Raw genomic sequence first — 12,500 nt, 5'->3', positions numbered from 1 at the left:
AGCCGTTTTGGGGGGATGTTTTACCAGCGGACGCGGCCTGCGGTATAGAGGCCCCAGAGGAGCAGCTCCAGAAGTCCATTCAGAGCCATTGCATCATGCTTGTTCCCACATCAAACCACACACCCCAGCAACCGAGTTTATAAAACCCAGCGCTAGGACTGATGATGATGTTAGAGAAGCTAGACATTTTTTTGGCCCTCGCTACCCAAAAAGCCGTGTATGTTTTTTTTCTTTTTGGGTTTCTCACACGCAGACTTGTGCTGGATGTTTCATCTCTATTTGTGGTTGGGTAAGTGATGGCAACACCTCTCTGTCATCAATTATCTCAAAACGCTTTAATTTCTTCAAAACATCCTCTTGTTGTAGGTGCACGCTTAAGGCTTGTGTATGTTTTCTGAACGTCTGATGGCCCCAGGCCAGATTTCAAGTGAACCCCACCTCAAATCATGCCACCAGCAGGGAGGCGGAGATGGCATCCTCAGGATCTCTGGCGCCAGCGTGGCACATCGTTTAGAAAATGGCCAATTATTCTTTTTTTTTTTTTTTTCCCCACCAGGCATTCAAAATAATTTACCAACCTCTGGTTTCTGATTTCCACGCAAAAAATACCTCCATCCCCCACCTGCCACCTTAACCCATGTCCCAGTGAGGGGTATGATGGCGCGTTCACATCCAGTAAATGTGATTTTGACATGATGTGCAGAATAAGATTGCACTTCTAATTGATGGGGCTCTTAGCATGTGGTAGCATATGGCAAAATGTTTGGATTGGAATGTTTGGCTGAATACGTGTCTTTATATATTTTCAATGTAGTTAATTATATAGGTGTTTGAAGTACAATTGCAGTAACACAACACGGACTGAGAACATTATCAAACTCATGTTGAGCATATACTGTGCCTGTAATGACAAAGAAACGGTTTTCTTATGGAAAAACAAAACAAAATATGTCAAAATTTGCCACCCCTTCTCCTCCTTGATACAAGCCACACTTATTAACTCTCGGATGACAAAGAAGCTAGTTGCAATTTCCACCAAAAGTGCCACATCACTCATTTCCTGGCTTAAGCCTGGAGCTTCATTAAAATCAAAAGCAAAGCTGTGCAGTGTCGCCGGCTTCATGGGTGCCAAGCGGCCGGCAGCACAGATGGCTTTTCAGGGCTAGGTAATGGCTGGGTTTTCCCCCCCATTCTCCTCTGAACGTTTAATGGGCAAAGCCCTTATGCAGCGATATGGCACCAGGGATTGACGGCCGTCACCTCGCTGCCCATCTGTGCCTGGATGCAACCCCCCCGGCAAAAACCAGGTGGAAGGGCACACTCACACACACACACACACATGCTCGCATGCACGCACGCACGCACGCACGCACACACACACACACACACACACACATGGGGACACAGAGAAACGGAGACACACACACACGCTCGCACGCACGCACACATGCACACACACACGCACACTCACACACACACACACACACACACACACGCTCGCACGCACGCACGCACACACACACACACACACACACACACACACACACACACACACACACACACACACACACACACACACACACACACACATGGGGACACAGAGAGACGGAGACACACACACACATGCTCGCACGCATGCACACACACACACATGCATATGAGGCCATGACACAATAATCCCCTCATGATTAGCGCAACACTAAACACACATGGTGGCACTGAGGCAGAGTTGTCTGTCTCCCTAGTGGCCATATCTGTGCGCACACCGTTGGGTAATACACGCAATGACATGCGCACACAGAAGCACAAGCAAACGTGTGCAATAGCTAATATATGGGAGGCATTCACGTGCATATGCACATAGGAAGGAACACCCATACACATACTCATATACAGACAGAGAGATGGGTACAGATATGCGCGCGCGCGCACACACACACACACACACACACACACACACACACACACACACACACATACGCAAGCACACACATGCACGCATGCACACACACATCCACGCACACAAACACACACACACACACACACACACGCACACACAGAGTGAGTACAGCGATGACAGCCATTCAGTTGCCTTTCAGAGGAGTAGAGGGGGAGTGGAGGAAATATATATTGATAAGGTGCTACGGTGGTCCCCCACTGCCTTGCTCCCTTGACGAGTCACAGATTGGAATTATAATAAGTGGGATTATCACACCAACACCCCTCTCCACCTCCCCGACACACACACACACAGGCACACACACACAGCCACACACACACACACAGAGACACACACACACTGGCCCTCCCCATGTGTGCCATGACTGGGATCTGTCCTGCATAGGAGACAGGAAGCTAAGTGCCAGCAAGGAACATACTGACGTTAATTAACAACATCTGACACAGATGCTATGCTTGTACTCGCACAAGAGGTGGTCCTGCACATTATTACATTTTGGTTATTTCCTTTTTTTATTTCCTCACCCCCCAACACCCCCCTACACACACACACACACACACACACACACACACACACACACACACACACACAGACAGACACACACACACATACACACACATATGTAACACACACACAGACACCCTTTTTCTCTCCTTGCTTGACTCTTTTTAATCTACTTGACACACTGTCCTCTCCCCACCTCAGCCAGGCGGGAATCAAGGGAGGCTTTGAATGCAATTAGCATTCCACTCCTCAGGTCCTTTTGTGTTATTTGGAATTTTTAAACAGTTCTTTTATGAAGACCCCAGTAATATAAAGATGCAGAGAGAAAACACAGATGCTTATAGGCACATAAACACACACACACACACACACACACACACACACACACACACACACACAGACACACACACTTCACATACGTGCGAGTGTAACTGCCACATACATTCACACCTTCATTTGTCCAGAGCCATTTACATCTCTGATGTTTGAAAATATTGTGACATCAAATTCAAGTTCAAGGCCACCTACAGCTAAACCTTTCCACCAGGCCAAGCCAGACAGTGTGTGGAGACAGCCTGTCAGCACACAGGAAAAGAGAGAATGAGAGATAGAGAGGGGGGGAGATAGAGAAAGAGATAGAGAAAGAGAGAAATGAGAGGAGAGGAGAGAGATGAGAGAATGAGGAAAAAAAGGGAGAGAGATGAGAAAGATGAGAGAGTGAGAGATCGACAGAAAGAGAGAGAGAGAGAGAGATGAGAAGAGGGAGATGAGAGGAAGTAGAGGGGAATGGAACAAGAAAGCGAGAAGAAGAAAAAAATCATCTGTCTGTCAGAAGGTGAGGAAACCAAAGATGACCCCTTGGCCACTGGCTATCGTTCTGCTCTTTTCAGTAATTAACTCCCAAACCCCACCACTGAGGCTGCACAGCACAGGGAGCAGAGCGATGACACGCACCCTCTCAGAATCAAAACGGCAGACACTAATCAGCGGACTCCAGCTGGAAATAGACGTGTGATTCACCCTGCCACCAGCAGACGTGTTGATAAGCGGCACACATGTCAAATCACTTGTGATGTTGAGGTGGGGTGGTGGGGGGGGGAGGGAGGGGGGGGGGGTTGTAGAGGGAAATATAAACAGTTCGACTCGCACCAGAGAGAAGGTGAGGGTTGCCACCTCACCTGACGAACCCCCCCTCCACACACACACACACACACACACACACAATAATTCACTCATGCTCACTTGTCAGGGGGCTTTCAGCACATAGTGAACTGCCAATTGATCAGTTGTGATCTGATAGCTCCGGAAATCATTTTGCTTTTTTTAAAAAAAAAAAAAAAGAGGAAAGGTGACAATCGCTCTTGTTCAGCCCCTCTCCATCACTCCATCGTTTCCAGAGATTACCTCTGCTCCTCCCCCCTGCGGCCATTGCCTGGGGCTGATTACCCTCGTACATCATGTCTTAAATGTCGCACCCTTCGCCCGCCGGAGCCACCGGACGGCCGGTCTCCATTTCCACCTGACCCGCAGAGTCGCTGGACCTCTGCCCACTCGTATGGAAATGAGAGAGGCGCGGGGTGGCACAATTCATCTTCTGCACAGCCGCCACCCCGCCACACCGCCACACCTTCAGCCACTGTGTGTTTGGACGTGGAGGACAGGAGGACAAATGCAACAGAGACGATAAGACTAGAGACTAAGACTAGACAGAGATAGCCATATATTTACCGTCCCATAATGCTAAAGGACATATTTCATATTTACATCACTTTTACATGTACTATGCATCTACATGATGCCAATTCCACAGGCCAATCTTGCTTTATCATACATGCCGTTACTTATCTTAAAGCTTATCATTTTACACTATACACAGAGCAGTTTACACTATGCCTATTAACATGGGATATCCTAATCCTACATTAGAGGAAGTAGGGTTCCTACTTACAGTCACTGCTTTGTTGCTTTGAATAAACTCTGTTGCTATACCACAAATATTATGTGGCTTGTTTATGTGTCAGAAAAAGAAGTGTGCAAACTTGGAGCAGCTGATCAAAATAGCCCATCAGCCATCTGCGGACAGCTGTGGAATATACAGCTAACAGTGAGCTGGCCAAACATTTTTCTAAGCATGGAGATCAGTACATCTCTGAAGCAAATATGACATTTTTTGGTTGGTTTTTCGACGTTTGCACTGTCAAGAGCGGCTCCACCAGAAGTCTTTCAGGGGCTGAATGGGTGGGGCAGCTGAAACGTTATGTTGCCGCCACCTGCTGGCTAAGCCCTTTTGAAGCTTTTTTCTTCCTCAGACCATTAAAAATCCCAACCCCCAGCGCTGCACAGCGGAGGAGCCTCTCGCTCTGACACACACACACACACACACACACACACAGACACACACAGACACACACACACACACACACACACACACACTCACACACACACACACACACACAAAGAGAGAGCGCGAGAGAGACGCCAGCAAACACAAGACTTGCGTTTCTTTAAAAAAAAAAAAAAAAACTGGTGTGATCATATTGTTATCGTTCGCCATCTCATAAACAACTTGTCTAAAATAGGCCACATACCGTGGACAACAAGTTTGCATATTAGCAATCAACTGTTTCCAAAATGTATCACTATGTGTTTAAATATAGACTGCCTGTAGCTTTAAGATGTTTGTCCAGAGTGCTATTTTCTCAACTGCATGACCAGAAGAAGCTTCAGACATATCTTTATTGCATTTGCCTCCCGAAGAATAGCGTCCTCACTAAAAGAATGCTGCTATTCAGAAAAGGCCAAAAAAAAAAGGCCTCAATATAATCAGATATGTAATGACATTAAACATGCCATTAGTCTTTGCCGAGGAGACATCTGCTGGCGCCCCGTGTAGCTGAAACCGGTACAGGTGGCAGCAGTGACCGGTGGGTACCGAGGGGGCCCCAGACCAGACAAAGCCCATGTGCGCCTTCTTAAGTGACATGTAAATATGTCGTGTTGCAATAAACATTCATGTCAAAAAAGTCTCCTGACGGCTGTCATTTCCAGCCTAAATTAAACAATTTGTTAAAAGGTGGGAAATATGGCAGCCATAATGAGCATTGAAGTTATACCATAGTGCCGAGCAAACTCTTTTTGCTCACATTCATAGAGAGTAGTCTATATAGATGTTAGGCGCTCGAATAGATGAGAGTCCTTTCGCATTAATGGCCCCTGTGTACTTCGGACCACGGGAGATAAGTCTAACAAAATTAGTATGCAAAGGAGCTGCCCTCTTGAGGTCCATAATTTTCTTGCAAATGATTTCCGTTTTCAAGATGAAACAAACACTACAATGCCAATTGCAGCGTGCGGGCAAGAGCGTGCGTGCATTTAGGCTCCCAAAAGAAGCGACATTTAAATAGGTTAACCTCGTGACAGCGGGTGGGGCGCAATGAAAAAAAAAAACAGTGTTGCCGCAAAAGATTCAATGCTCCTTTTGGTATCATATTAGTTGATTGGCCTTGGCCGAGAGCCTTGTGCATTATGAAGGCGACTACACTGAAGGTTTGTGAGAGCCAGCTTTCTGAATGGCATGCATTTGCGCTTTCGCCCTGCATTATGCGCTACGGTGGAGCCGCCTGCGCCATGCTGCGCCGTCTTTTGCTGGAGTTAACTTAATTAAACATATATCCGCGCACGGCTCTCCTCACATATTGGCCAGTCAGTGTCACTTTAGGTTCCGCCGAACGTGCGATTTCGCCACACATCATTATTTCGTTTGTACAGGTTAGACAGAAGTCAACATTCTGCTCCCGGTGGCAGACAAACAAATCAGGAGAAACAAAATTAGGAAGCGTCAACAGTTGGATGTTGGAGAACGAAGCTATTTTAGAGCTTCCATATTTTTCCAAGCGCTTTCATCCAACTTAATGTGAAATAAATTATAATAATAAGAAAATCCTTTCTGTAATAATAATATTATTAATATTATTTCTGTGACAATAAATACATTCTAAATATTATTTCATAATTATATGTGTATATTTGGAAGTGAATTGGATACAAATATGTTTCCTTCTGTAGAAATGACATGTGGGCACTAAAAGTGTCCATGCCCTTTAGCAAATGAAAACATAATGCCATATCAGGCCTGCAGGTCATAATATCTGTAGGCCTTCGAAGGATAAAATCTTTTACATTTAATGATTAAATAACATACATATATATTGCATTAATATCAAACTAGGTGAATCCAATTAAATAAACCTAGACAGAAATCCGGTAGCCCATTACACAAGATGCAACAGCCATGTGACTTCACGGTAAACTTCACGCATTAAAATGTATGGATGCCATGCATGAACCGGCGGCTATATCAAGCACCCATGACTGTGAATAAGGTTGGGGTCTATGGTCTTCGAAACAGTACAGGAAGCTCCTGGGAAGTATGCCCATGATTTATGAGCAGTGGAGAGCTACTGCGGAGTAGGTTAGGAACATAAAAGTACAGGCATAATATTGTTATATTGTGCAGTGATTTATGTTTGTATTTATGATGCGGAAACGGTGCAATTAACATTCATAGACTGTAGGTCTAAATAAATGCTCTCTTCCACGTAGTCATACATTACAGTGTGTGTCAGTGGTCAGTGCATGCATTGCCATGTGAATGCGTTCTTCCAATCCACCCAAACCCCTCTGCTTCGTTTCGACAGATACTATTCTCCTATTCGTAGCCTAAAGTTAATTTTCATTCAAGTGCGTCAAAAAGAGGAGATATGTCGTTCATTTAAAACTGAAAAGAATAATTTTTAAAAAGAAATCAATCTAAGCAACTCACGCCTGTGCGTTGTTGTTGTTGATATTGTTATTATCATTGTTGTTATTGTTACTAATTACTAATATTTTGTTTTATTATACTCATATTTTGTTGTATTACAACTAATGGTTTATTAATATTCTAAAAAAAATCATATAGCCTGGTCAGACTTCAAATAGCAAGGCTATGAATTTAAAACTTATCTGCAAGCTTCGACAAGTAGTCTGAATATTGACTAAACAATATAATTGACTATATGGAGTCAGTCACATCGTGTAGGTTACATAGCCTACTTATGAAGAAGGTGACAGGATATTTCAAATTTCTAGAGCTACTTTCATAAACAAAGTGAAAGCAGTTTGAGTTAAAGGTGTCTTACTACTTAGTGGAGAGTTGACTTTTGAAGTTTGACATGAGGAAATAGCTAAAGGAGAAACTGTTTCTAAGTATTGCGATACTATCTTTTGAAGTTGTTCCCTGCAGCAAAATCAGGCAAGAATTTCTTTTAGCGCTACTGATTTTGACACATATCTCTGAAAATGCATCCATTCAGGGTCCGCTGGCCGTGCGGTGAAGACTGTACCGGTGCTCCCGTAGCGCCTGTCTCTATAGCTCGTTATTACTGATGATGCCACGGAAAGTTTTTAAAGAAGGGGCAGTTCCCCAGGGCTGATACCCCTCTGGCAACTATCCAAGCCAACCAAACAAAGACAGACTGATTTGTTATATTTTTCGCATACAGGCAGAAAATTCAGATGGAACGGACGGAACTGAAGATAAATAATTTATTGTTAAATAGTCTATTTCATTCACAAAACAGCATTTCTGTTTTAATTCATTTCATAGGAAACAATTACCTTTGTTTCGTTTATATTCAATGAAGTTATTTGTGTATAAAATAATCTTACAGTAATTTCTTCGACAAACATCAATGGTGAATGTTTCACTCAATCAATTTTCTTTTGCAAAAAAAATAATAAGAAAGAAACAAAGAAACAAACACACTCTCATTCTTCTTCTTTATAATGTTTAGTAAAATTGTTACCTCAAAACTTGGTTTTACTTTTCTTAAGTTTCTTTTGGGTCAAGTCAGTGGTGCTGTGCTGTTATCTCATCAGCTCAGTCTATGAGCCAGAGCTTTCACTGTGGGGGTCACAGGTTTACAGTTTGGGTCACATTTTGCAGAGTAACCCCTGGTCAATTTCCAGTCTCATCATAGCCATCCATGTGGCCCGGCTGCCTCTGGCAAGAATATTTCCGGACTACAAATATGTTTTTACTTTTCTAGAGGGTTAGAATTGAGGTGAAATGATAACTGAGACCCGGGCGTTGGTATAGACTTTCACAGTTTATTTGCTGCTGTCAGCTGGTTTGGTTATTAGATCAGAAGAGTTTGTGGACCTGTGTCTGCAGATTCCCTTCACCCTTCACCACAGACCTTCAAAAACTTTTTAAGAAGCTTTGCTTAACCATTTAACACTCATCCTATTATACAAAGGTGCCAAGATACAGTGACTTTAGTCTCTTTCAGAGGAACAGAGAAAGAGATGTAAAAGGGGAGAAAGATGAGAAGCATAAGATGGATAGTAATGTGTGTGTGTGTGTGTGTGTGTGTGTGTGTGTGTGTGTGTGTGCATGAGTGTAATGTGTGTGTGCCTGAGTGAGTGAGTGTGTGTGTGTGTGTGTAGAGGGAGGGAGGGAGGGCGTCTTGGGGCTCTCGTGCCATCGTTTCTTAGCCCGAGTGTCATAACCTCGGCCCATGTGTCATATTCCTCTCCACGGTCGTATCGCCCAGCAAGGGGCCTTTAATATGCACGTCTCAAAGCTGCGGAGTTCCACCTAAATGGGTGCATTTGCACATATTTTCCCTCTCAATGCCCACGCCCAATCCCTGCGCTCGCTTAATGCCGCTTAATTTTTTTTAACAAATAATACTCGGGCAAAATTATTCTTCCAAAGTGCTATATCATTTATTGCCAGGACTTCTATTTCCGAGAAACTTCTTTTTGAAAAATTAATGCCTTTAATTTTGGTTGATGGCAACATCAGTGCTGCTCTGTAAATTGCACTTTAATGAGATTTTGCTACAGGGGATAATCTGCTACTGACAGAAAAACATCTTGAAAACATCTGTAGACCTATGATATCACTCTGACGATTAAGCCCCCACACACATCCTACACCCCCGACGCACACACCCCCTGTGTCTCTTTTGAGCGGGTACGCCGAAGAAAGAAAAATGGTCAGTTTTGGAGAAGTTACACTTTCGGAAATCGAACCTGATGAGAATGTCTCGAGAAAAAGAGAGCCGACTCTTCCTTCCATCCATCCATTTGGCTTGGATGAGGGCTGAGGAGTGCTGTAGACTTAGTCACGGGGGAGCTCCACGCTGTGCCTTAGCCAGAGTCTGCTCCTCTCCTATCAGAGGCCTGACCTGCTCCAGAAGAGACGCAGGAGGATCTGCTGGGCCAAGCCAACCTTGGAGGTGTGAGGTGCGGGCCATTATTCTCGGGCGGCTGACCGGGGTTAATGGGCCCAGTGTTTTGACGGATGCCCGCCATGAGTATATTCTGCCCGCATGCTTCAGCACTCGGGCGTGTGAGGAGGAAACGTGGCGTTGATGTGCCACACACGCCCGCGCGCAGCCACAAATGCCACAAGAGCTCGACGCGCTCAGAGACGTTCGCCCTCGCGAAGAGTGAATTCCACAAACTCATCGTGCTCGGAGACATTCCACACAGAAAGCCCTCAGAACGGGTGAATTCCATAAACTCATCATGCTCAGAAACATTTCAGCAGAAAGCCTTCATGAGAATGAGTTCCACAATTTCCTGATTTCAATTAAGCAAAAATGAAATTGTAGGCTGTCAAGGAACATAGCTGGATTTCCCATTTGGATACAAAAATCTGAGGTCTTTTGCATAGCCTGCCAACGCCCCACAGTACTGTCTGTTCCCTGACTTAGCCTGCTTCGATTATAATGTGGAACCAGTTCAATGATCCGAGCTGTGGTATCACCTTTAATGTATGCCATACATGCCCGACTGATAACCCTACCCAGATCCTCTATACATGCAATTTAATAACATGAAAAGCACCAAAGTCAAACAGGAATGCATGCCACATCACTATCCTCCCAGATCTAGTTCTTCTTGAACCCTGCAATGTAGATGACTTCCTCCAGGGAGCCTGGAGAGAATCCCAAAGTCTAGCAACTCTTCCAGGGAACAGACAGATTTGGCCCCGCTCCAGCTACAGAGGGGGAAAAAATAAGCCCATATCACGCCGAGTCCCTAGCCAAGCCAGAGAGCACAAAATTACATCTGACACTTTGGATCACGTCAAGCGTTTGCATTTTTAATACGTCTCCCTCCTCTCTCCCACAAGCGGGATCTCTTCATTACACTGTAACGCTGCACAGGGCAACGCTTGCCTGTAATCTACCCTCCAAGTTTGCTTCAGATGCCCCGTAAAAAGACCTTATAGCCCAACCCTTGTCAAGACAACAATTATCCCGTCCATAGATTTGCTTTACATCACTTTCATCTGGCATTTATTTATATGAAGTAAATATTTAAATGCAAACTCTCTCACCCACTTTAATGCATTTATATGCTGTCTCTCTCATCGAGCCATGAAAAACATGCATTCTGAGGTGGGAAACATTGGCAGCTATGTTTTAATTAGGGTACAGAATGTTCAGAATGAGAAGACTGTGATAGCCCTATCAGAGCTGGTTCAAGACTGCTGCCGTGCTTTGAAAATTTCCAACATTTATCTCGCCGTTCTTTTTAGTGTTAAAAGGCCCTCTGATCACTTCCATATGCAGCCTCCTCTGACCCCAGAGCAGAAAAAGATGTGTTGCCAAAGGGCTTCATGGTGAGAATTTGTCTGTTATGAAAACCTTGCCTTTCCTGAGCTATTTCCCTTCACTGTGCAATAAACATAATGTCACACTTCAAACAAAGTCTCTCTCTCTCTTTCTCTCTGTCTCTCTCTCTCTCTCGCTCTCTCTCTCCATCTCTCTGAAATCGCCAACAAATAAGTGTAGAGTAGTATTTGGCAGTGGGTGGTTGTTGATACACAAGCACAAACCGCAATCGGAACCCGGAACCCGGAACACAGACGTGTAGAGACAAGTGTGGGAACATCCAGGCAGAACACGGAACAATAGGAACATTAATGGGGTCACATTGCCCACTGTCTTCACTTTTGACATGTGCGACGACGACGCACGCTTCGGAGCACTTTTGAGTGCCACTTTGATTGAGAGGCGGAAGAGAGTTCTTCTGTGGCCATGGTCTCCAATCATCTCCGTTCGCCCTGCCCTTTTACGTGCCGAGTGGCATGGAAAGTCAAGGCCTGTGCCAGGCAGAGATCATGGGCACAGCGGGTGAAGTGGGTCTTCAATGGCGTGAATGGGCACCTCTTGTCTGGCAATGCCTTTTGCCGCACAGCTCGGATGGCAGCACATGTCACGCCCAGGATCGTCATGCCAGTCTCTGACTGGGAGGCTCGGGCTGACCCATGCCAGCGTATGTGGTGACCTCTCATGCCGGCCCAGTTGCCATCACCACAACTCATAAGCATTCGCCACCATGTCTGCCAAATGGAGATGAGAGAGAATGAGTTATCGTCTCTGTACACTGAATACATGATCTCCATGATCTCTCTTGATCCATCTCTCTCTCTCTTTCTTTTCCTCGCTTCCTCTGTCTGTCTTTCTTTCTTTCATTCTTTCTCTCGTCCTCTCATGGCTCACTTCCTTTAGGATTTGCCATAACAGACATCGCTGCTTGCTCAGGTCAATTACACCAGCAAGTGGTCAGGCCAACAATCTGGAACACTTTCTAAATGCTAAAATGAAGAAGACCTGCCATCTATTTATTATTGACATAAATCAAGCCTAATCTTTTTTTTCCCCCACACAACCTGGGAATGATCATGATCCAAAACAAGACTACAAAACAACAGCACAAACGAATGTATGAATTTTCCAAAAAACCAAACAATGTTGTTTTTCTTCCATCACCCTCTTAATTTCCATCTTCCCTTTGGCTTGGAGTGACTTTTAAAAAAAATCCAGGGGTGCCAAATTAACTGGAGTGCTGATCCTTGATGGTTTGCTGGAGTAATGAGGAGGCCCCGAGGATATTTGCAGGGTCGCACACAGGAGCCTGAGCGGAAGTGGGGCGGAAATCGGGCATACAGCAGGAAGTCTCGGAACGCCACTGA

The sequence above is a fragment of the Sardina pilchardus genome, chromosome 19 (assembly GCF_963854185.1).
Source record: "Sardina pilchardus chromosome 19, fSarPil1.1, whole genome shotgun sequence".
NCBI classification, from domain to species: Eukaryota; Metazoa; Chordata; class Actinopteri; order Clupeiformes; family Clupeidae; genus Sardina; species Sardina pilchardus.
Note: the sequence above shows the minus strand (reverse complement) of the source record.